The sequence below is a fragment of the Haliaeetus albicilla genome, chromosome 3 (assembly GCF_947461875.1).
Source record: "Haliaeetus albicilla chromosome 3, bHalAlb1.1, whole genome shotgun sequence".
Lineage (NCBI taxonomy): Eukaryota > Metazoa > Chordata > Aves > Accipitriformes > Accipitridae > Haliaeetus > Haliaeetus albicilla.
In genome coordinates this window covers 61,824,912-61,833,171 of record NC_091485.1, presented here as the reverse complement: position 1 = coordinate 61,833,171, position 8,260 = coordinate 61,824,912, and positions in this window count along the sequence as shown.

Sequence of the window (8,260 nt, the reverse complement as noted above, 5' to 3'; positions counted from 1 at the left end):
TAAGTACAGATAGTGAAGTCCTGCTCCCCCTCTCCAGCTGATCAGGGCTGAAATTCCCAAGTGACCACTCACACACCCTCACTCCCTGTACTCACCAGCACACCCACATTCACAGCTCCCTCAAATATCTGCATGGACCCTCAGTCCATCTAATATCCATGCCTGGACCTTGGGTTCCCCAACCCGTCTGTGCATGTATGTGTGTCTCCTTCTACTCACTGGCTACTCCAGCTTAAGTCTGCTAGCAGATTACACATCCACAGGATTAAATTCACTGGGGAAAGATAACTAGTTAAGAAAGATAACTAGTCAAGAAAGGGGCTTAAGAAGATAGGATAGGCTGCCATGATCAGGCGAAGAGCTCAGTCAGACAAGTGCACTGACCACTGCTGGTTCATATGTGAGCCCTTCTCCTCCCCATTTTCCCACATGTCCTCCTAGATCCACACTGATCCTTTCCCTGCCTTTGGCCAGTTTTGTGAAGGAAATTTTACATAATCCCAGAAGCCCCTGCTGATATCCCATTAAAAGTTTTGCACAGTCCCACACGCCCCCTCAAATATCTTGTGATACAATAATTGTGTTTCCCCCTTCTTATCAGAGGCAAAGCTCAGGCTGACCCTCTTCAGGGTAACTTCCTCGGCAGCTCCTTTAATGGCCTGAAGAGTTCTGCTCTTCACTGTTGGCTTTGTTACCACCTGCTCATTCGGCAATTTTTGTGTGTCTGTGTGCATTTAATATATCACTTTCCTTCTTGTTATTTTATACTGAGAGGGACTTAACCAGATGACTTAATCAAATGCTCTCACGTTCCACATATCCTTACAGAAACTGTCTGTAGCACAGCAAAGCTTGTCGTAAAGCTCAGAGGAAGATACCTTTTTGAAATTATTTGCTATTATATTTTTAATTGAGAAGTTTCATCAATTATCTGGCTGCACCACTAAGACTTTGAGTTTCTTTTTCTTTTTTTTTGTTTTTTAAATGAGCATTTTACTGAAGAACTAACAAACCACTTGCATTATCAGTAGACTGTGTACCAGCAGTATCATTGTGGAAGTGAGTCTGAAGAGGAGAGTGGAAGGTGTTGAAGTACTACCTTTGTTAACTGACTTGGTTTTTTCAAAGGCAGAAAACAGAATTTGAAATGGGGAACTTCATTCTTGGAAACCCAAGCCCCTGACTGCTGCCAGACAGGTTACTTACTGGTCTAGGGTACAGTTCTGATCTAACAAAACAGTTCCTGTGACTTTATCAATAATAGTAATAACTTGTGGTTAGATAGACAATATTTATGAAAATAAGGTGTCACACTGAAGGAGACCTTCTATATATCCAAAGTAAGTTCACACTGAACTTACCAAATCTGAGCAGTGATAGGTGTCATAGGAAACCCAGCTTAACCCGTTGCACTGCACACAAAACTTGCTCCAGCAGAGTATTAGCTCTTTGCAGAGAAGACCGTCTCTTGGCATATATGAGTTCAGCTCTGGTTTTGAGATACTAGGTAATGCAGTAGTAGAATTAAAGAACATAAAATTGCTGTGACATGGATTACTTGGAATGAAAGCTGTTCTTTATCAAAAGAGCTTTGATGTAGGCTTAGTAACAAAGATTTCCCTTAATAGCTGGCACTTGGCAAATGCTTGTAGCTTGGCCAGAAAAAGATCTCAGCTCCTGATTCTCCCAAACTTGTCCTGTGTCAGACCTTTTGAATCTGAATGTGTTGCTTTTGTGCAAATGTCATGCCCTGTGGCTATCTCCAATAAGTCTTAGCACCAGACATGCTTAAATATGAAAAATTAACTGATTTACAAAAAAGAAATGGGTAGGGTTTTCAATTAGACCATTTGGAAACAAAACTATAATAAATAAACACAGGACAGTAAAACATTGTTGGAGTGTGTCTGAAAACATTTTCCTAGGTGTATTTTTGAATTTTTCTGAGGTATGTATAGGCCACAGAATAAGATTCAGCAGCATTTAATAAGCTAAATTATATTTGTCAGAATGTTTATTATTCATGGCTGGCTCTTCCTTTCATCGCCTTGGGGCTGGTTTTGAGTTTTGAATTTTAGCCTTCATCATGTCCATTCATCTTTTACAGTATCTATTTTTCTATTATCTCATGGGAATGCAGCATCTGGATTTATAATAAACATGGCTGTGACAAGCCTTAGTTTTTCTTTATGGATTGGTACGAACTCAGCAGATGAGAATTTTGCATATGGTAAAGCTTTCTGCACCTTTCTGGCTCTACTGTTACCATAATCCTTAGTTCAAGAATTACTTCTGGCTTAAATACCATAACTGCCCATCACAGTATGTCCCATGTTAACTATCTTGTAAATTGTGTATCATGAGAAGTACACATTTAATGTAGAGTTTAGGATATTTAGTTTCACTACATACTGGTAACTTCCATGGCTAAGAAAAAGAATATCTATACAGCAGATATCTATACAGGCTTTTAAGTGACTACTTATAGTAGCAAATACTTCGAGAATATTCTGGAGGACAAAGGTTTTGCAGGCAACTTCAACTTGCTTAGTAGAGCTGGAAGAAATTATAGGGCTGAAAATAATCAGTGGGATTCTTGACAGCTTCTCAAATGTTATACCAGCTTTTCTTCTCTTTTTTTTGACCTTGAATGAAATTCACATGAATTATGAACAAAATCAGATCTTATCTAACTAACTCTTTTGTCTTTCTGAATAGATACACTTCACTGATACACATTATTTGGTGTATGCAGCATTTTTGGTTGATGCAGCTCTTTAAGATGTAAATGTTAAACAACTGGTTTCATGCTGCTGTAAGGACACACAAAGGCATCCTTTCAGAGCAGCCTTTCCTCCCTGCACTGTTCGTTGAGATCTGCACTAGTTAGTTGCCATTCTGCTCCATTATCTTGAAAAGAGGAAGTTTTCATGGAGTACCCAGGACTGGGATTGTAACTTCAATTTGGGGAGTGGGAAGAACGCAGAAGACAGGAAGATAATAATCGGCCAAATGCTGATTATGTGATAGCTGATGTGCTAGGTAGATAGTGGGGAAGAATGGAGTGATGCTTTACATCTTGTCTCCTATTGGGCCTATGAAAGTATCCATTGCTTCATTTTGAGCAGAACATCCTTTTAGTATTTCTGATAGAAAGTAAATATATCAGGTCCATTTTAGTTCTTTTAAACAACTACATGGTTTTACTTTGGCGATGACAGGAAGCTGGAAGACACAAAACATTCTGGATTTTTGGTATGCTTCCATTTGTTGCCTCATTCCTTGTTCTCCTTAGAGAAGGTTGTTACCTTCGGCATGTGATGGCTTGCGTGTCATCAAGAATCAGAACGTGCATTAGTTGAGTATGAAGATAAGGCAGAACAAATTGACATCAAAAGAGAAATTAACTTCATGGCCAAAATTCTGATTTGTGCAAGAGAATTCAGTTCAGTTGCCTGAGACACTATGTGTCTTTTCACCCTTTCATTGATTTCAAGGAGAAATTAGGTAACTGGGAACAGAGAAGTGGAGTCTTTACATTGTGGTGATAAATGATATATACTCTCTAGGCTTATCTAATTTTCTAACTTGATACTATAGCAAGAGTCCGGCTCTGCTTAGAAACATATAATAACTTTGTGCAAATAACTTTTATTTGTTTTACAGGCCAAAGTTAACACTTAAAATGTCTCAGTCTTTTTAATCAACTACTTTTTCATTTAGGTAATTTTATTGTTAATTCCTATGTCATTTTTTTCTTCCTGTTAGTTGTATGCTAAAGTTTTGAGGTGCTATACTAGATGTTCCATGGATAATAAAACATAGCTGTAAACACCTGGAACGTAAAAAGAGTGGATAAGAATAGAAGGTAGCAGAAAACATTTCCTGGAAAACACTTACTGAAAAAAGCAGAGAAAAAGTTGAGCAGTGAAAAAAAAAACTTTCCCAAGAGAAGACATTATATTTTAAAATATTTCCTTCTTGTGCAGAAATACCTTATTATGCTACTGTTGAGGATAGCTGCTCCATTTTTTTAAATATAATGCTTTTACATTTAGTCAAGCAAATGCTAAAAGGTTGACTGTCTAAGAGCATGGCTGAAACCACGCATGGCCTCTGAAACCTCCATTCCTACAGAAGAGAATTGAATTTTCATAGCTCACATTCTGGTCCTGTAGTTCCTTTATTGCATTTGATGTTTGTCCCTGGGGGTTTCTATGCTGTTGCAGCTCCCACCTTTCCCATTTTTTTATCACTCCTGCACCTTATTACTTTCCATTTCTATTTCAAATAAAAAAATCCAATAAAGCCAATTTCTTCACTTGTGGAATGGACTTCAGTATTGGTACCATAACTTCTAAAATCACAATTAACCTCATGAGAAATACTAGTACTTAAAAATTCTTTGGCACAAAATGCCCATGCAGTTATGTAGCCTGATCTTAAATTTTCACCTTTTGCTCCTCTGTGGAAAGTAGTAAGCATTGGATGAATATCTGACACTTCAGAAGATTATTATTTACCAGTGAAACAGAATGTTGTAGATGCTGCAGAAATAAGTATGCAAAGGGCCTGACTTCCGTGACTCGCATTTGGTGAAGTGATCAGTGACATCTGAACAAAGTGGGTATAGAGTGCTACCTTATTTATCAGGGAGAGCTTTTGTTAACATGGATCGATACACCAGGGGATATTTCATTTCCTTTAGAGTTAAAATGCTGCAGTCAGCAGAACACAAATGGCTGAAACCCCTGAATTACACAGGATTTATACACAATGCTGCTTCCTGAAGCTGTCGTCGGTATTTGGAATTGCCTGCACATGGCACGCAGTGCTACTGAACATAACTGTACTTAATGGAAGAGTAATGCATGCACTTGGCAAAACTGTCTTCTACTGCAGAGACCTGAGGGTCCCTGATAGATCTTCTCCCAACTGCTTTTTTTGGTAAACAAGGGAAAGAAAAGAATGAGCATTTAAGAGATCTTGCCTGTCCCATGGCTTCTGCAACTCGATTCACAAGTCTTCTTGCCTTCTTCCTGTTTTCCCCCCAATCCCGTGGGAGAGGGGAGTGAGCGAGAGGCTGGGTGGGTGTTTGGCTGTTGGCTGGGGTCAACCCACCACAGATACCATTGACACAGAGGAGCCTTCTCGTCATAAGGATTTTCACTCTGAGTGATATGTGAGAGGCTACTATCAAAAGGCATCCTGTGAATAACAAAGGGATTTCAAAAGGGGCAAAGAGACCATGCCATGTGTAAAATTATGTAGAATAAGCTTTTTACTTGAATGTAGGGATTAAGTACAGCCTGATATTCACTACATTTCTCCCAATAAAAAGCCTTAGTTTACACAGAAAAGATATTAGATACTGACTTCATTTTTAAGCAATGCACCTGCCTGCTAAGGCAGAGTAGGTACATTACATATAATGGTACATTGAAAAAGGTCAGCGATATATTCATGTGGAGATGTGCCATGTGCCCGTTTCTTGATGTTTGAAAGTTTAAGCCTGACTACCTCATCTCTTTGAGAAAACTGAGCTTTTCTGAATTTCCAACTTCTGTAAGGGTACAAGATATTACAAGGCAATTTTAAGTCTGTGTTAGGAGAATCTGTTGCCAACAAGTTTTGGAGATTATTTTACTGGAAACAATTTCTTTTTGTAGATAATTAATGTTGGTTTAGGCAATTGTAGTTATTAATGCAACTTTGTATTTGGGGTGGTGTTGTGTCTCAGTGCAAGTACAGACTGCTATATGTGTATCCTAAGTGCTTCTTCCCTATTCCTGTATACTTTGTGATAATGAAATTAAGGTGTTCATTATGCTTAGAAATATTTGGAATTGCTGAGAGGGAGGAAAAACACAGAATTCAGACATGACCCATTTACCAAGTGGTAACAAGTCATTGCAGGTTAGCCCATCTCTGGTAACTATTCATGTGCATGGTCTTAGCCTGCAGCATACACAAACGTAATTCAAGTTGGTTTAGCCCTTAAGGTAAAGTCAGTCTGACAATTTGGAAGGGATTACATCTTTGAACCCTTAATCAGATAATTTCCATTTAGCAGCACTAATTCTGCTCATAGCACTGATATGGTGCAGCGGTGCTGTAGAGATAAATGACACATCTGAATTCTACCAAGGTTTTTACTTAAGCAGGACTGGGGAATAAAAGAGGTTGGTTTGGTTCCAGCTGTCTTTTGATTTAGAGTAACATTTACAAATGATTAATGGAGTTTGTGCACTACTTGAATTTTCTAAAATATTTTGTCATGGAAGTCGTCTATTTTGTGGTTTTCCTGAGTAGCTTGGGCAATGTTACTAAAATTTTTCAGTCTCACATTCTTTTTATGGCCTCCTTTTCAAGAATTCAGTATTTTCAATGGTGAAATTTTCTACAGCCTCTTGCCTCCAGTGATCTGCTGAGTTCTATAAAGTAGAAAGTTGATATTTGTGTTTAATTTTTTGTGTTAAACATAATTAACCAAATTGACTGAATTATTCTGGCAATGCATTAAGTGATGTGAGCCCTATGCCAGTCCCTTGAATAGGGCTATTTTGGGTGCCCACAGCAACCTCTTTGAACACGCTGATGTTCTGTGCTGTAGCTACTTGTTGGTTTGGGTTTTGGGTTTTTTTTGTTTGTTTGTTTGTTTCTTCCTTTCTTTTTAAATTACATTGAGTTTCTGTTCAAAAACTGATAGGCAGGAATAATGTATCACATTTATCTTACCCAAGGAGTTTTCTTTCCTTTTCAGATCCCTGAGAATTTGCCAGTGGTAAAGCACTGTTCATTTACTGACAGAAGGCATATTTTTTCTATTTAAATACCTTTCACCAGCATCTTTGAAGTAGCCCACATATCTCCAGCAGTCCATGGACTGGAGCTGAAAACCACTGTATTACCATAATACTGTTTCCTAATCTTAGTTTTCTTTAATTAAAGCTATTTGATCATATTTGTAAATTAAAACGGGATATGCATGTGTATAGAACAGCAAAGTGAAATATTAATATTGAATCAACCAACTTTGTTCTCTAAAAAAACTTCAAAAGGCAATGCCAGTGGGAGTGCAACACTCAGTCATGGAAACCTGTACAGGGTAGGACTCAAATTTGCAACACCTACGTGATGGTTGAGCTCATTGGCCACAGCATACTGCCTTGAAACTCTGGGTTGTTATTGCATCAGCCTCTCTCCCAAACTATTTTTTAGAACAATGCCCTAATCCTGCTGCACATGCACACTTTGGTCTCTTTGGGGCACAAGGCACATTTGACCTCAGTGATGCTGCAATTCTAAACTTCACCCTCGATCTCCATTTAACGGATTTTTCTTAAAGGGAAATCTAAAGTGGGATTCATCACACCTAACTTCAGACATCTGTTGTGAGGTGTTCTTAGCTAGGCTGGGTATCTAGGTCTCTTGTTAGTCAATGCAGAGCTGGTCAGTGGTATCAGTGGCATTTAAGTTTGCCTGGTGGGGATGATTATTATACTAGATTCTTTGCTTGAATTTGTTGCAACCCTGATGCAGGCAGCTGGTAGGGAATATTCCTGTGATGTTAAGGCCATTTTATAGGAACAGGCAATGCTGGGTCTGTGTCTGCTGGAAAATGCAGATACATCTTTGTATTGGTGTTGGTAAACACGTTCCCCTCCCCCAGTTAGAAATTAGTGCAGCTACATTGTTGAAAAGGTTAATGGTGAATTTTTATGAGGTCACATATTTAACATAGTGTCTGGAGAGCTTTGGAGTGTTTGGTTATGTCTACCTTTCACAGCCCACTCCGTTTTTCAGAAGAATGTGTAGGGTTTTAAATGCTTTAAAAAACCCACAACGAACCAACCAACCAACCAAAAAAAATCAGCAAAACAAAACCAACAGTTGACTTTCAATACAACATTTAACCCTTTTCTGGGAACAACACGAGTAGCTGATAGTTCAGGGTTTTGTTTGTATCTAACGTTAAGAATTTGTATCCCCTCTCAGTGCACTGATGACTCGTTATTCACCCTCAAGACAGATACGCTAACTCCACAGCACTCTGCTTTTTTAAAGCTAAACCCCAAAGCCTTCAAATCTATTATCTCTTGGAAGTGCTTCTCTCAGTGTCAAGCTGGTTTATTAGGTGTAAATGCTCCCCACCAGCATAGCCTCCCTCACTGCAGCCCACTGGCCAAATCCGGCCCAGTGCCATCGCTGTGACTTTACGTGACTGGTAGCATCAGAATCGCCCAAGGAAGCCCTGGAA